The following is an 18,980-nucleotide window of genomic DNA, read 5'->3' as shown; positions in this document are numbered from 1 at the left end:
CATACGGATCTGAATGTTGCAGACCCGTTGACTAAGCCTCTCTCACGAGCAAAACATGATCAGCACCAATACTCCATGGGTGTTAGAATCATTACTATGTAATCTAGATTATTGACTCTAGTGCAAGTGGGAGACTGAAGGAAATATGCCCTAGAGGCAATAATAAAGTTGTTATTTATATTTCCTTATATCATGATAAATGTTTATTATTCATGCTAGAATTGTATTAACCGGAAACTTAGTACAGGTGTGAATCGTAGACAAACAGAGTGTCACTAGTATGCCTCTACTTGACTAGCTCGTTAATCAAAGATGGTTAAGTTTCCTAGCCATAGACATGAGTTGTGATTTGATGAACGGGATCACATCATTAGAGAATGATGTGATTGACTTGACCCATTCATTAGCTTAGCACTATGATCATTTAGTTTATTGCTATTGCTTTCTTCATGACTTATACATGTTCCTATGACTATGAGATTATGCAACTCCCGAATACCGGAGGAACACTTAGTGTGCTATCAAACGTCACAACATAACTGGGTGATTATAAAGATGCTCTACAGGTGTATCCGATGGTGTTCGTTGAGTTGGCATAGATTGAGATTAGGATTTGTCACTCTGATTGTCGGAGCGGTATCTCTGGGCCCTCTCAGTAATGCACATCACTATAAACCTTGCAAGCAATGTGACTAATGAGTTAGTTACGAGATGATGCATTACGGAACGAGTAAAGAGACTTGCCGGTAACGAGATTGAACTAGGTATGATGATACCGACGATCGAATCTCGGGCAAGTAACATACCGATGACAAAGGGAACAAACGTATGTTGTTATGCTGTTTGACCGATAAAAAACTTCGTATAATATGTAGGAACCATGAGCATCCAGGTTCCGCTATTGGTTATTGACCGGAGATGAGTCTCGGTCATGTCTACATAGTTCTCGAACCCGTAGGGTCCGCACGCTTAACGTTCGATGACGATCGGTATTATGAGCTTATGTAGTTTGATCTACCGAAGGTAGTTCGGAGTCCCGGATGTGATCACGGACATGACGAGGAGTCTCAAAATGGTCGATACATGAAGATCGATATATTGGAACGTTATGTTTGGACACCGGAAAGGTTTCGGATAGGTTCGGGCATTTTCCGGAGTACCGGGGGGTTACCGAAACCCCCCGGGGGGTTATTGGGCCTACATGGGCTTTAGTGGAAGAGAGGAGGAGGTGGCCAAGTGGGAGGCGCGCGCCCCCCAAGCCCAATCCGAATTGTGGGTTGGCCTTTCCTTCTCTCCCTCCTCCCCTTCCTTCCCCCTCCTAGTTGGACTAGGAAAGGGGGGAACCTACTCCTAGTAGGAGTAGGATTCCCCCCCTTGGGGCGCGCCCTATGAGGCCGGCCGGCCCCCTCCCTCCACTCCTTTATATATGGGGAAGGGGGCACCCCATAGACACACAAGTTGATCTTAGCCGTGTGCGGTGCCCCGTCCACAGATTTCCACCTCGGTCATATTATCGTAGTGCTTAGGCGAAGCCCTGTGTCGGTAACTTCATCATCACCATCAACACGCCGTCGTGCTGACGAAACTCTCCCTCAACCTCAGCTGGATCTAGAAGTTCGAGGGATGATACGTCTCCAACGTATCTATAATTTATAAAGTATTCATGCTATTATATTATCCTTCTAGGATGTTTTATATGCATTTATATGCTATTTTATATGATTTTGGGACTAACCTATTAACCTAGAGCCCACTGCCAGTTTCTGTTTTTTCCTTGTTTTTTGAGTATCGCAGAAAAGGAAAACCAAACAGAGTCCAATTGACCTGAAACTTGACGGAGCTTATTTTTGGACCAGAAGAAAGCCATGCAGTAAAAGAGTTGGGCCAGAAGAGTCCCGGGCTGCCCACGAGGGTGGGAGGCGCGCCCACCCCCCTGGGCGCGCCCCCTGCCTCGTGGCCGCCTCGGGGACCCCCCTGACTTGTTCCCGACGCCAACATCTCTTATATATACCCAAACTTCCAGAAAGAAACCTAGATCGGGAGTTCTGCCGCCGCAAGCCTCTGTAGCCACCGAAAACCAATCTAGACCCGTTCCGGTACCCTGCCAGAGGGGGGGAACCCTCACTGGTGGCCATCTTCATCATCCCGGCGCTCTCCATGACGAGGAGGAAGTAGTTCACCCTCAGGGCTGAGGGTATGTACCAATAGCTATGTGTTTGATCTCTCTCTCTTGTGTTCTTGAGGTGGTACGATCTTGATGTATCGCGAGCTTTGCTATTATAATTGGATCTTATGATGCTTCTCCCCCTCTACTCTCTTGTAATCGATTGAGTTTTCCCTTTGAAGTTATCTTATCGGATTGAGTCTTTAAGGATTTGAGAACACTTGGTGTATGTCTTACATGTGCTTATCTGTGGTGACAATGGGATATTCACGTGATCTACTTGATGTATGTTTTGGTCATCAACTTGCAAGTTCCATAACCTCGTGAACTTATGCATAGGGGTTGGCACACGTTTTCGTCTTGACTCTCCTGTAGAAACTTTGGGGCACTCTTTGAAGTACTTTGTGTTGGTTTGAATAGATGAATATGAGATTGTGTGATGCATATCGTATAATCATACCCACGAATACTTGAGGTGACATTGGAGTATCTAGGTGACACTAGGGTTTTGGTTGATATGTGTCTTAAGGTGTTATTCTAGTACGAACTCTTGAATAGATCGATCCGAAAGAATAACTTTGAGGTGGTTTCATACCCTACAATAATCTCTTCGTTTGTTCTCCGCTATTAGTGACTTTGGAGTGACTCTTTGTTGCATGTTGAGGGATAGTTATATGATCCAATTATGTTATTATTGTTGAGAGAACTTGCACTAGTGAAAGTATGAACCCTAGGCCTTGTTTCCTAGCATTGCAATATCGTTTGTGCTCACTTTTATCATTAGTTACCTTGTTTTTTTATATTTTCAGATTACAAAAACCTATATCTACCATTCATATTGCACTTGTATCACCATCTCTTCGTCGAACTAGTGCACCTATACAATTTACCATTGTATTAGGTGTGTTGGAGACACAAGAGACTCTTTGTTATTTGGTTGCAGGGTTGTTTGAGAGAGACCATCTTCAACCTAAGCCTCCCATGGATTGATAAACCTTAGGTCATCCACTTGAGGGAAATTTGCTACTGTCCTACAAACCTCTGCACTTGGAGGCCCAACAACATCTACAAGAAGAAGGTTGCGTAGTAGACATCAAGGGACGTCACCGAGCTGAATGTGTGCAGATCGCGGAGGTGCCGTGCGTTCGATACTTGATCTGTTGGATCGCGAAGACGTTCGACTACATCAACCGCATTACTTAACGCTTCCGCTTTCGGTCTACGAGGGTACATAGACACACTCTCCCCGCTCGTTGCTATGCTTCTCCTAGATAGATCTTGCATGATCGTAGCAAATGTTTTGAAATACTACGTTCCCCAACAAGAAGGGGCAGCAAGACACACATGTATCGTTGCTATTAAGGATAAAAAGATGGGGGCTATTCCTACATGAATAGATCTCGTCTACATCATGTCATCGTTCTTATTGCATTACTCCGTTTCTCCATGAACTTAATACACTAGATGCATGCTGGATAGCGGTCGATGTGTGGAGTAATAGTAGTAGATGCAGGCAGGAGTCGGTCTACTATTCTTGGACATGATGCCTATATATTGATCATTGCCTTGGATATTGTCATAACTATTCAATTTTCTATCAATTGCCCAACAGTAATTTGTTTACCCACCATATGCTATTTCTTGAGAGAAGCCACTAGTGAAATCTACGGCCCTCGGGTCTATTCTTTATCATATTTGCTTTGAGATCTATTTTTATTTGCTTTTGTTTTCACATCTATTATACCAAAACCCCAAAAATACCTTGTTGCACTTTTTATTACTTCTTTTATTTCGTGTTTTATAGAGATCTATTTATCCAATCTACACAATTTTTATCGCGTCAACTTGACAATCTCTAGCGCCGTTACCCGAAAAAGGGATTGACAACCCCTTATAAGTGTCGGGTTGCAAGTATTTGTTCTTTGTATGCAGGTACCGTTTACATAGTGTTGCTTGGTTCTCCTACTGGATTGATACCTTGGTTTCATAACTGAGGGAAATACCCACCGTAGTTGTGCTGCATCATCCCTTCCTCTTTGGGGAAATACCGATGTAGTTCAAGCGACATCAGTCTCCTTGGTAATCATCCATCCAACTGAGTGAGCCATCCGATGGAATAACCTCATCACTCATGCCCTTTTCCTACTCAGCACTCAATGACTCTTGATCGATCCATTGAAATTTAGAACATGCTCTTCTGCACGCTCCACATATGCAAGGACAGCCTACATCATTGTCATTTTCATTCGTATAGTCCTCCCCGTCGGATGACTCAATGTAGTGGTCGTATATGTACTCCATTTCCGAATACATTGCTTCAAAGAAGGGACATAAAATTTATGAAGAACCTTGAAATCCGTGAATTTGAAAATTGTGATGAAGAAGAAATTTATGAAGTGATTCATGATAGTCCCTTGAATGAAAAGCATGATTGCAATGATGTTATTATAAATTCAATTAATGTCAATTGTGTTAATGATATGAAAAACCCCAAGCTTGGGGATGCTAATTTTGTTATGTCCACTGCTCATTGTAATGATCATGATTGGGGTGATGCTTCTTATGATCTTGAAAATTTATTTAAGCCTCATGATGAACATGATATTGATGATAATGTTTGCAATAATACTGAAAGTTGGTCTGGAAGAGTGTCAACTTTAGGTATTAACGAACCGACTACTTTGGAGAATTATCAATCTTGTGAATTTCATGATGAAAGTGGGTTTGGAGAGGTCATGACTTTAGTTAATGTTAATCCCACTATTTTGGAAGATTATAAAACTTTTATGCATATGGATCATGAAGAGAAATTTTATATGATAGCTATATTGTTGAATTCGACTATTATCCTACATGTAATTATTATGAGAGAGGAAAATATGGTTGTAGAATTTTCATGTTACTAGATTACCTCTCGTTATGTTGAGATTGTCAATGTTTTATTCCTCTTCCTTGCATATGCTAGGTTTTGCTTGCCTTGATAATTTGTTTGCTTATAAAATGCATATGCATAGGAAGTACGTTAGACTTAAATGTGATTTTCACATGCTACATGATGCTCTCTTCGTGTATCAATTACTATCTTTCATGTGAGCATCGTTGAAATCTTATGCCTAGCTAGGGGCATAAAATGATAGCGCTTGTTGGGAGACAACCCAATGAATAAAATATTTTTCTCTTTTTCTTTCTATTTTTGTGTGTTCACACAATTATGCTACTGTTATGATTGTGTTTTTATGTTTTAATTAGTGTTTGCGCCAAGTACAGCCTTTGGGATCATGTTGGGTGATAGTTGATTTGATCTTGTTAAAAAACAGAAACTTTTGCGCCCAGTAGTAGAATTGTTTAAAATCACAGAATCACAGAAGCATGATAAAATTCTGAATTTTTTTACACAAGATTTATATACAAATTGCCTACGTTTTCCTAAAATTTCGGAATTTTTGGAGTTACAGAAGTGTACGAAGTTTCCAGATTACTACAGGCTATTATGTTTTTGACAGATTCTGTTTTCTTTGCGCTGTGTGCTTATTTTGATGAATCTATGGATTGTATCAGGGGGTATAAGCCATGTAAATTACAATATGGTAGGTATAATGCAAAAATAAAATATGAATGGGTTTGCAACAGTACTTAGAGTGGTGATTTGTTTTGTTAAACTAAGGATCCCACAAAGGTTTTGTTAAGTTTTGTGTGATTGAAATTTTGAAGTTTTGGGTGAGATCACGATGGATGAAGGAATAAGGAGTGAAAAGAGCCTAAGCTTGGGGATGCCCCATGGCACCCCAAGTTATTATTCAAAGAGGAACAAGCAACTAAGCTTGGGGATGCCCCGGGAAGGCATCCCCTCTTTCTTCTAACGACCATCGGTATTTTACTTGGAGCTATATTTTTATTCGTCGCATATCATGAGTTTTTCTTGGAGCATCTTGTATTATATGAGTCTTTGCTTGTTTTGCTTTTTAGTTTGTGTCATCTATCCTTGCTGGACACACCTATTTGAGAGAGCAAAAATTATGCTATGATTTGTTAGAATTGCTCTTTATGCTTCACTTAAATTTTTTGAGATATGGAATTGCTCTAGTGCTTCACTTATATTTTTTTCAGCACGGTGTGCTTTAATATTTTTGAAGAAATGCTCTCATGCTTCACTTAGATTTATTTGAGAGTTAGTAAATTTTTGGAGAAATTCTCTCATGCTTCACTGCTACCTCTTGAGCTTGCATTGGTTTTTCCCTTGAAGAGGAAAGGGTGATGCAGCAAAGGGGCGGAAGTATTTCCCTCAGTTTTGAGAACCAAGGTATCAATCTAGTAGGAGACTATGCAACAAGCCACCGAATACCTGCAAAAACAAACACGAACTTGCAACCAACGCGAAAAAGGGGTTGTCAATTGAGGGAGACCTGGATTCGGGGGTCCTCAGATGTCCGGCCTACTCAAGCATGGGACGGGCTGATGGGCCGTGATGATAAGAACGGAAGACTATTCCCTGTGTGTTCGGGTAGAACTTCTGGATGCGTGGAGGGCAAGATTGGAGTCTGGATGTATTATTTCCTTCCCTTGTAAACCGCCTTTGTACCCCTCCGGTGTCTATATAAACCGGAGGGTTTAATCCGTAGAGGCTATCAGAAATCATACAAGCTAGACATCTAGGGTTTAGCCATTACGATCTCGAGGTAGATAAACCCTTGTAACCCCTATACTCATCAAAGTCAATCAAGCAGGAAGTAGGGTTTTACCTCCATTAAGAGGGCCCGAACCTAGGTAAACATCGTGTCCCCTTTGTCTACTGTTACCTTCATCCTCAGACGCACAGTTCGGGACCCCCTACCCGAGATCGGCTGGTTTTGACACCCACATTGGTGCTTTCATTGAGAATTCCATTGTGTCTCCACCAGAAGGATCGATGGCTCACCTTATCATTAATGACGATATTACTTCTGGAGGGGCCCTAACTCTAGTTCAGGTCCTCCAGCTCGGCGGTTTTACAATGGGCGCCCGCTCGGCCGTCAAGCCAATGGTGGCCCCCACAATCGCTAAACACCATCTTCATGTCAACCTCGAACACTCCGAAAAGATGGACCCATCAGATGTCTCGTCCTTGAACGAGCCGCTGGATCGCATCGCCGCCCTAGGATCGCAACAGACTATGATCGGATCGGGCTTAAACCCGATCAGAGGGAAATCAAGTCCCCGCCGGTCACCGTCAAGGTCGTTGAGGAACGAGCTGAGAATGCCTCTCCCCCTAAATTAAACACCAGCTATGTTCGGATTTCCAAGCCCTGCGAGCCGGATACCCATCCTCGAGAAGAGACCTCATGTCCTCCGAACATAGGATCGGGCATCATGTCCGGAAGTCTTCAGGACCTTACTGGTCCTGAACTGGTGACCTCGGAGATTCTTCAAACTCCAGATCCAATAGTGGGTCAGGGTTCGGATTTCAGCCCGCCCACCCACCACAAGCAATATTCCCCAAGAAATTCAGGTTCGCCAGACGTATGTGACCTAATGTATGTACGGTAGCAACCTCAGGAAACGGTCCATCACTTCTGGGCTAGGTTCCTCCTTGTTAAAAACAAGATTAAAGATTGATGCCAGCATGACGCGGTTTCAGTTTTTTGCCGCAACTGTACGGACGAGGGAATCCTCAATGCCCTCAACCGCCGCCGCATACTGCACTTTGCGGATTTGGCATACATAGTACAAAAGTACTGCGCAATGGAAAGCACCTAGAAAGCCCAGACAGCCCGGTGGGAACCTCCTGCCTTTACGCAGCCCACTGGACGGACAAAAAGGGTGCACCCTTACGGGGCACCCGACCGTCTGCCTATTGACAAGAAAATCAAGCCCTTCACGGGACACAGAATTGTCCCCGACGAGTTTCTCGACAAGCCATGTCAGATACACACGACGCCGAATACCGAACCAACGCATAGCCTTCGGGCATGTTGGGTACTCCGGCAGGTGGCTAAGAGCGGCGAGGCCATCCTCACTAACACTACCACAGAGAAGCACTCTTCGGAAGATGACGATTTCAATGTCTTTACGGTCTTTGAGACCTTTTCTTCAAATAATCAGCGTAAAAGGGCGCTCCGCGACCTTGTCGAAGTTAACCAAGTAGCCGCAATAAATCCTTGGAACGATACGGCAATAACTTTTAATGCCGACGATGAACCAAGGGCCCGATCAGTCCGAGCACCAGCCGCCTTGGTCTTAATCCCAATTGTGGATGGCTTTTGACTCACCAAAGTGCTCATGGACGGCGGCAGCGGACTGAACCTCATCAACAAAGACACGCTCAATCAAATGCAAATGGACAAGAGTCGCGTCGAGCAAAGCAGTACCACCTTTCGTGGCATTATCCCCAGCCGAGAAGCACGATGCTCGGGGAAAATTAAACTTGATGTAGTATTTGGCTCGCCGGAGAACTACAGGTCCGAAGAGTTGCTCTTCCATGTGGCACCTTTCAATAGCGGATATCACGCCCTGTTGGGGCGAGACGCTTTCAAGCCATACCCCATTACGGGTACATGAAGCTCAAAATGACAGGGCCCAACGGGGTCATCACTATCACCAGTGACCCAGATATAGCACTCCGCGCCGAAAAGAAAACTGCATCTTGGCCCTCGAGGCACTATCTGAAGCCCTCGCAGCCGAGCAGCTAACCACTTTGCGTTCCACAGTGAACAAAGATGATGTGATCCTCGACAAGAGGCCCAAGTCCACTTCTTTCAAGCCAGCAGATGAAATAGTCAAATTTCAAGTGCACCTGACGGATCCTAACAAGACAGCCTCCATTGGAGGATAGCTGGATCCGACAGTCGACGCCGCCTTATGAGCGTTCCTGCGCGAGAATTGGGACATCTTTGCCTGGCATCCTTCGGATATGCAGGAATCCCACGCAGACTGGCCGAGCACAGCCTCAACATAATAAAGGGGTTTAAACCAGTCAAGCAAATGATGCGGCGATTTTCCAAACCCAAACGACAAGCTATGGGGGAGGAGCTAGCCAAACTACTTGAAGTTGGGTTCATCGGAGAGATCAAACACCCGGATTGGCCAGCGAACCTGGTCATGGTGCCTAAGAAGGATAAATCCTGGCGCCTCTGTATCGATATCAAAGACCTCAATAAGGCTTGCCCTAAGGACCCCTTCCTGCTGCCCCGCATTGACCAAATCATTGATGCAACCGCAGGACACAACTCATTGTGTTTCCTCGATGCATACTCCTGATACCATCAAATTAAGATGAAGGAGTCCGACCAGGCTGCAACAACATTCATTACCCTGTATGGACCTTTCTGCTTCAACACTATGCCTTTCGGACTCAAAAACGCTGGCGCCACTTACCAACGCATGATTCAAACATGTCTAGAAAAGCAAATTGGCAAGACAGTGGAGGCATCCGTAGATGATGTAGTCATCAAGACTAAACATGTCGAATCATTGGTGGACGATCTCCACCTCACATTCGACAACCTCCAAACATATGACATATGGCTCAATCCAGAAAAATGTGTTTTCGGTCTTCTAGCCAGAAAACTACTTGGGTTCATTGTTTCCAATAGAGGAATCGAAGCGAACCCAGCCAAAATCCGAGCCCTGTCGCGATTGGCAACACCAACATACCTAAAGCAGGTCCAAAAACTAGCTGGGTGCGTGGCAGCCTTGAGCCGCTTTATCTCCAGATTAGGAGAGAAGGCGTTGCCACTTTATTGACTGCTTCAACGCACTGACCACTTTGAGTGGACGGATGCGGCTACAGTCGGATTGGAAGAAATAAAAACTTTGTTAGCAAGCAACCCAATCCTTGCCGCACCAAGTGTTGGCGGAGCTATGTTGCTCTACATATCTGCGGCTCACCAAGTGGTGAGCGTCGTACTCGTCGTCGAGAGAGAGGAAGAGGGACACGAATTCCCACTCCAGAAACCCGTATACTATGTATCGGTGGTTTTTACACCATGCAAATCCCGATACCCACACTATCAAAAGATAGCATATGCAGTATTCATGGCATCTCGGAAGGTGCGGCACTACTTTCAAGAGTGTTCGATCACGGTGGCATCCGAAGTACCACTCAACGACATCATAAATAATTGGGACGACACCGTCCGCATAGCCAAATGGGCTATTAAGCTCTTGAAATAACATATAAGCCGCGCCGAGCTATTAAATCTCAGGTGCTGGCCGACTTTGTCGCCGAATGGACGGAAGCTGAGCTCCCTAAAGAGTACAGCACATACTCCAATTGGGTAATGTACTTCGACGGCTCTAAAATGTTAGTCGGATTGGGGGCTGGTGTCATCTTAACATCCCCTATAGGGGACACAGTCCGCTACGTATTAGAAATCATGTACACGGACTCCAACAACACGGCCGAATACGAGGCACTACTGCATGGTCTCCGAATGGTTGTTTCTATGGGCATACAACGCCTAGAGGTGTGCGGGGATTCGAATCTTGCAATATCCCAAACAAATGGAGAATTCGATGCAAAAGACCCAAAGATGGCGGCATACCGAAATGCCGTACTCAAAATATCAACTCGGTTTGAAGGGCCCGAGTTCCATCACATTGCTCGAGACAGTAATCAGGCAGCGGACATCCTTGCTCGAATGGGCGCTAAACGCGACCCCGTCCCACCTAATACCTTTGTGGAAAGGCTCATCAAGCCATCCGTGGTATGGCAGGACGAGAGCGGAAATACTAGTCCGGAGCCGATCATAACCCCAGATGCCGAACACAATTCTGATATCATCGGGGGCTCGGACATTGAAATGACACCTTCCGCCCATGTAATCATGGTTGTCATTCCTCCATGGACTGAACCTCTCCTGGCCTACCTTACTAGGCAGGAGCTCCCTGATGACCAGAATGAGGCCTCTCGCATAGTTCGACGCTCTAAAGCCTACAAAGTTCACGAAGGTGAACTCTACAAGAAAACTACTACTGGAGTTATTCAAAGATGTATCTCTGAAGAGGAGGGACGGCATCTCTTGGCCGAAATACATGCTACTCTCGGTGTCCATCACGCTGTAGCTCGGGCTCTTATAAGCAAGGCCTTCCTTACATGTTTCTTTTGGCCAACGGCCCGAGCAAATGCACAGGCCCTTGTACATCGTTGTGTTGGATGTCAGCTTTTCGCCAACCAATGTCATATGTCGCCCACTGCCTTGAGAACAATCCCCATTACTTGGCCTTTTGCGGTCTCGGGGCTAGATATGGTCGGACCCCTTAAAGGGGGCAACCACAAGAAGAAATATTTGCTGGTTATGGTGGATAAATTCACTAAGTGGATAGAGGCCAAACCAGTAAAAACGGCTGAAGCCGGGCCGGTGATCGACTTTATATCCGGCGTGGTACACCGTTATGGTGTCTCGCAGAGCATCATTACTGAAATGGCTCTAACTTCACAGCGGATGAGGTGAAAAATTGGTGTGCTAAACTGGGCATCAAGCTCGATTATGCCTACGTATATCACCCTCCAACAAACGGTCAGGTCGAACGGGCTAATGGCCTGATAATGAGCGGCATTAAACCCAGACTAGTGCGATCCCTACGGGAGTCAGATAAACATTGGGTCGAGGAACTTGATTCCGTACTCTGGGGACTGCGGACCACGCCCAATCGCACGACCGGATACACACCCTTTTTCATGGTGTACGGCGCAGAGGCTATCTTGCCCTGCGACATTATACATGACTCACCTCGAGTGTGCATGTATGAAGAGAAAAAAGCCGAGCTCGATCGGCATGATGACCTAGATGGCTTGGAGGAGGATCGCGATATTGCAAAAGCCTGTTCCGCATTCTATCAACAACAGGCTCAGAGGTACCAAAGCAGAGAAGTGCGGACCAAGACTTATAATGTCGGTGAACTCATTTTACGCCTCCCAGAGAAGAAGAAGGACAAGCTCAAACCAAAATGGGAGGGTCCCTTCATTATAGATGAAGCTCTCACAAGAGGAGCCTATCGCCTTCGTAATGCATCGGATAACCACCTAGAGCCGAATCCATGGAACGTTGCTCGGCTCCGAAGATTCTACGCATAAGTTCGGCCATACTTCTTTTTCGTTCCTTTTTCTTCTCTTCATTCCGTTTTTTATTTTTCTCGTTTTTATACGATTTCCAGGATGTGTTCGGCTAAGCTGAACACTTGAGGGGTACACATCCTAAAATGTACACACCCCACCATGACTCGGGGCTTCTTTAACCGAAGCTTCTTACTATTCCGAGCCTGGAGCTCACAATACATGTGTAGTTTGTGTATATACAACCCTTTTGCCATTATATGCACCTCTATGACTTAAGTTTTTGCCAAGCTGGGTTGCCTTGCTCCTGTGTTTATGCCCTACGTTCCCGATTGTTCGGCTAGGGCGTAAAGGGAGCACCTCTGCGATTGTTACAACCGGGTCATCCGGACATGTACCTCAGACGGGTGAAGCCGAAAGCTAGCGTTCTTACACTGGTGCGTGTCGGTCCTAAACAAACGGTTTTTAACCCCTTTCCGCGACGGCATCTGGAACCGTCGCCAAGTGAGTGTGGGCGATAGGGTGGTCCTTCCCACACGACCCAGAAACCATCGGGGATATGCCCTCCTGGCACACACGTTCGGCAAAATGAGGTCGTGTGCGACCGACGAGCGTGCAAATACGGAAATACGTACAGTATAGCTAAAAATACAATTATACGGCAAAATTGTTTCCGGTCGCAAGTACATCCCACACAGTCAGTCCCGCTAAATATTTCCGTTTGTATGTACATCCCACACAGTCGCTCCAAGGAAAACGTTTGCGCAAGGTGGCGTAACGCAAACAGTTTTGAATAGAATGTCGTGTGTGATTGTTCATTGATCCAACACGGTTTATTCCTAGAAACTGTGTGCGTTGCCTGAGGTCATCGCCCACGGGGGTTTCTTATTAACCGTTTGCAATAGAAAAACCCAATTAGCAAGCTAATTGGCAAATTAGCGAGCTAATTGCCCTATTATTAATAATCCATTTACTAATCTAATTGACATTCATATTAAGCACATAATATATTCCATTTCCATATTAAGGAAGCAGGATTTCATAATTGAAATACATCATAGTACAACATGATATAGCTTCAGCACTCAGCTACCCCATTACACAACTGCACCAGCAGCAAGTTTCACATGCAACATCTAGAACCTTTCAAAATTAGCATCTTAGACGGTACATTGAGAGATGCATCTCATCTAGAAAACTGCTGAAGCGGAAGGCGAATATTGAGCCTTCATTCGTGTTGAAGGTCTTTTCAACTTTAGGCCAGTGCCTGTGGATGATTGACCGTCCATCCTTCGACCTCTTCAGGAACTCTTCAATATTGAACCGTGGGTGTTGTATGAAAACTTTCCTCGCCTCCTGACCACAGAGGTGGTTTGAGAGGTAATCATCAGTGAAGCCTAAAAACAAGGATGTGCATAAATATCTTCTCTATATTGGAAATGGGGCAAACGAATACAAAAAGGCAAGGTATAATAGTTAGTACCATCTTGTAAACCTCAGTGCTTCCCATTGTTTCCCTGCAACACATATAAGGTAGTTAGTCATCAGGTTAAGTAAGGGTTCGCATGCTATCAGTAAAATATGTTGATGATAAATAAGCACATTGCAGATTCATCAGATTAATTCAAGCCACATGGAAAACCCATTTATCCAAACCAAGCATGATTAAGAACTAGGAAATATAGCACTTGTATATGTTTCTCATGTATTAAGTGCAGCCAAATTCGATTTATTCCTCACATGGTATACAATAACATAATGCAGCCACATCAATTGACCATCGCATTGCAGAATTGAACCAAGCAGTTAACTAAACACCACAACAAATGAACCAAACGTTAACTGAGCACCACATTGCACAATATAACATACTCCTAATAGAAGATCAGACAGTTGACCAAACCAAGCATGCTTAACAACTTGGAAATATAGCAATTGTATTTGTTTCTCATGTATTTGGTACAGCCAAATTCGATTTATTCCTCACATGGTATTCAATAACAGAATGCAGCCACAACAATTGAACATCGCACTACAGAATTGAACCAAGCAGTTAACTAAACACCACAACAAGTGAACAAAGCTACAACAAATGAACCAAGCAGTTAAGTAAACACCAATTGAACAATATAACATACTCCTAATAGAAGATCAGACAGTTAACCAAACCAAGCATGCTTAACAACTTGGAAATATTGCACGCTGAAGAATTGAACATCACATTTGCAGAATTGAACCAAGCAGTTAATTGAAAACCACATTGCACAACATATAGAACATATACACTATAGCAGAAGATTACATGGTAAAAGTAGATAGCACAATTCACTAGAATTTGTTAAGGAAAGGTAGTAGCTAGCAAACTGAACATGGGTCCTTATAGTGAGCTAATAAGACAAGCTACTCCTCATTGTTGGAGATATCAATGACGATTGGCTCCTTGGACATGGAAGAGGGCGAGGCCTCCGCATCGTGGGTGCCCTTGTTGTAGTGGTGAGTTGCCTGAGCCGCTCTGGGCACCAACCTGCTGGCTCTCGAGATGAGGTAAGCACGTGCACGCTGAGAAAACACCTCGTAGTCCGTTGAAGGCACCGATGGTGCACTACAAAAAAAAGACACATCCGTGACATTTTGGGCCGAACGAAAAAAAATTCTGTCATACATATGACACTTCTATGAAGATAATTGTGACAAAACCCGGTATCATCATAGATGTGGTGGGCTCCTACTTCTATGACAAAAAATCATGACAGAAAATGGGCTTTTCGTCCTGGGCGGGCCGGAGACACAGCTGCATGACATTCTTTGGGCCGTCCATGACGGAAAAACCGTGGTAGAAGCAAGGGCGAGGAAAATTTCGGGCAGTTCCCGGTTACGGTGGGAGGTCGGGGGCCGAGCGATGCGCGTTTCTCTCAAACACGTACGCACGTGTGTGCGAGGCGTTGGCTCTAACTAAACTCGAGCGAGGCGTTGGGCTCTAACTGAACCCGAGCGATTGCACTGCAGGCTACGCGTTACTGAACCTGAGCGATCGATCGATGGCTGTTAACTGAACCCGATCGAGCGATTCCTTTGCTACTGCTGCTAACTGAAGCCGATCGATGCTGCCTCTGGGATGAACAGTGAGCGTTGCGGGGGGCTTTGGATGAACAGTGAGCGGTGGCATTGCCTCTGGATGAACAGGACCCCGTGGTTTGGTGGAGGGCTGGATGAATAGTAGACGATGGAGGGGTGCCCGTGGAGGGGTGGTTGAGCAGGACCCCGTGGTGTGGAGGGCTGGATGAACAGTAGACGGTGGAGGGGTGCCCGTGGAGGGGTGGTTGAACAGGACCCCGTGGTGTGGAGGGCTGGATAAACAGTAGACGGTGGAGGGGTGCCCGTGGAGGGGTGGTTGGACAGTAGCCGGTGGAGTAGCGCGCGGTGGAGGCTGGATGAACAGGAGCCCGTGGAGGCTGGAGGAGGTCGACGGTGGAGATGAACAGTATCCCGTGGAGTCCCGTTTTGCGGTACGCCACACCCCTCCCGATGAACAGGACCCCCGTTTCGACCGTAGGAGGTCCGTTTCGTCCGTTTTGCGGTACGCCACACCCCTCCCGATCAACAGGACCCCCGTTTCCACCGTAGGAGGTCCGTTTCATCCGTTTTGCGGTACGCCACACCCCTCCCGATCAACAGGACCCCCGTTTCGACCGTAGGAGGTCCGTTTCCTCCGTTTTGCGGTACGTCATACCCCTCCCGATCAACAGGACCCCGTTCCGAATGTAGGAGGCCCGTTTCCTCCGTTGTGCGGTACGCCAGGCCTCGTTTCCATTGCCTGTTCCGTCCAGGCCCTCCCGATGAACACGACCACGCATTCCGTTCCGACCCAGCCGGTTGGCTCCCACGCGTTCCGTTGCCTCCCGTTGAACACGACGCATTCCGTTGCCTCCCCATGAACACGACGACGACGCTGTTTCTCCGTTCCGACCCAGCCATGTCAACGAGCCCCCGCCGTTCGCGAGTAGGCGTTCGAGACCCCGCCCGTATGTACACATACGTGGCCGTATTTTCTTTCTTGCACCCTGGCCGCTGTACGTACGTGTACATGCTACGTGCGCGCCTCTACTACGACACGTGCGCGCCTCTACATCCACCAATATATATGTACGTACACGTTCGCGACCAGAATGACAACGCTACGTATGCTTCGACCAGGTGGGTCCCGACTGTCAGGCACTTCCTTGCGTGCGAAGATGTAGCTGGTGGGTCCCAGCAGTCGGGGGGCGAATCGTTTTGTTTTTTTTTTTGCCCGGACGCACTTCCTTGCGTGCGAAGGTGTAGCTGGTGGGTCCCAGCAGTCAGGGGGGAACGTTTTTTTTATGAAATACGGTGGCCCATCCGGTGGGTCCCCGCTGTCAGGTGGAGGAATAATTATTTTGCGCGTAATAAGGAGGCACTTCCTTGCTGCGGCCGTGGACCCAGCTGTCAGCGTCTCCACGCACAGTACTCTTCCGATGGAAGTCGGTCATTGACCACATTGACCACGCCACGCCGAGAGCACCACGGCGGTGGACGACGGCGAGGCCTAGGAAGGGGACGACACGGAGGCAGGGAAGACTCGGCAGTTGTTTCCCACGCGGAGGGGAGTACGACTGTACGAGGGTTTACTGGTCCGTCTGCCGTCGCTGGAGAATAACAGCAGGTGTGGGTGAGTAGAGGGATGGATAGGCCAGCGATGGGAGTATGGTGGGGCGGGGAGGAGGGAGCAGGCAGTCCCGCCGGCGCTTGTTTGAGCGGCTGGAGCAGGAAGAGCAGAGATTGAAGAAGCACGACGGCCGTTGGATGGACATCCAACAGTCAGTGCTTGTGCGTCAACCTTTTTTAGGAAAGCCTCAAATCTGTGGAAAACAGCATATAGCCCATCTGCCATTATTTCTCATAATTTACAGCCCATTTGCTAATTCTTAAGGTTTTTTTGGAGCCCATATTCTTTTTGTTAGCATTACAGCCCATATTGTGGCCACGGTTAAAAAATTAGACGAAATTTTGCATATTTCGGTGCGGTCCGAACTGTTTTTAATCCCGAAATTTTGACTCACATTCAAACTGATTTTAAAAATAAATGTATATCAATATAAGATCCAACAAATTCTTCACGCATAAAAATTAATGTAATTTAAAATCTTGAAATGAAAAAAAAGATATTTGAAACTAATTGCTGGTTTGATGTGTTTTAAAAATGTACAGCCCATTTCTCATTACTGATGGGCCATTTTCTCGACCAGCCGAATGAAAGCTCTCCTCGTCTTGAAAGATTTGCAGCCCAACAGGCCTGACAAAGCGACTTACTTGGCAAATCACAAAAAAACTGGGCTGTAGCCGTGGACCCAGCTGTCAGCCTCTCCACGTACAGTACTCTTCCGATGGAAGTCGTTCATATTGACTAAGTTGACAAAGCCCTTCGTCCCCGTCAACTTAGTAGGCCCACAAGTCAGCCTCCCACCAAGGTGGGTCCCAGCTAGCCGGGGGAGTATTCATTTTTTTGTGCGTAATAAGGAGGCACTTCCGGTGGGTCCGAGCTGACAGCGGGGGGAACGTTTTTTTCGCGAAATACGGTGGCCCGTCCGGTGGGTCCCAGCAGTCAAAGGGAAACAATTTTTTTCGCAAAATACTGGTGGCCCGTCCGGTGGGTCCCCGCTGTCAGGTGGAGGAATAATTATTTTGCGCTTAATAAGGAGGCACTTCCTTGCGGCCGCCGTGGACCCAGCTGTCAACCTCTCCACGTACAGTACTCTTCCGATGGAAGTCGGTCGTTGACCATGTTGACCACGCCGCGCCGAGAGCACCAAGGCGGTGGACGACGGCGAGGCCTAGGAAGGGGACGACGCGGAGCCGAGGAAGATGCAGCAGTGGAAGCCCGCGCGGAGAGGAGTACGAGGGTTCATTGGTTCGGCTGCGGTGTGAGGCTGCCGTCGCCGCAGAATAACAGGGGGTGTGGGTGAGTGGAGGGATGGCCTGGCCAGCGGTGGGAGTAGTATGGGGGCGGTGAGGCCTCCGCGGCAGCACAGCCGGCCACGGGAGGCAGGAGCAGGCGGCACGACCGGCGCTGCTTTGGGTGGCTGGACCAAGAAGACCAGAGGTTGAAGAAGCACTACGGCCGTTGGATGGACATCGTACGGTCACTGAAGCTAGAATCGTTTATATTGACTAAGTTGATAAAGCCCTTGGTACGCTCCAACTTAGTAGGCCCACAGGTCAGCCTCCAAAACGGTGCACCCCAGATGTCAGGGGGAGGAATCATTTTTTGAGCGGCCGAAGCTAAGAATATCCGAGATTGAAGAAGAAGCACGACATCCGTTGGATAGACATCCAACGGCCACTGCTGCTAGAACCGTGTGTTGACTATAATAAGTTGACAAAGCCTTGCATACGCGTCAACTTATTTTTTTTAGGGGACGCGTCACTTAGTAGGCCCACAAGTGTGTGGCAGAGAACTTATAGCCCATTTGCGTTTTGTCAGAATGTACAACCCATTTTTGAATTCTAATGGAATTTACAACAGCCCATTTACAGTCTGTTAAAAGTACAGCCCATTTTCTAGCTAGGACAACGATTAATAATTTCAACCAACCGTTGAAGACAGAATTCAATAAAATTTCCCACATTTTGATGGGATCCAAAATATTTTTATCCCGAAATTTCTAGTCAGATTAAATATAAATTTGTATTACGTAAAAATCCAACGAAACATTGCGCGCGCAACAATGAAAATTTAAGATTTTCAAAATCCATAAACAATATTTTATA

This window comes from Aegilops tauschii, chromosome 2 (assembly GCF_002575655.3).
Source record: "Aegilops tauschii subsp. strangulata cultivar AL8/78 chromosome 2, Aet v6.0, whole genome shotgun sequence".
NCBI classification, from domain to species: Eukaryota; Viridiplantae; Streptophyta; class Magnoliopsida; order Poales; family Poaceae; genus Aegilops; species Aegilops tauschii.
The sequence above is the reverse complement of the archived record's forward strand: the minus strand, read 5'-3'. Positions refer to the sequence as shown.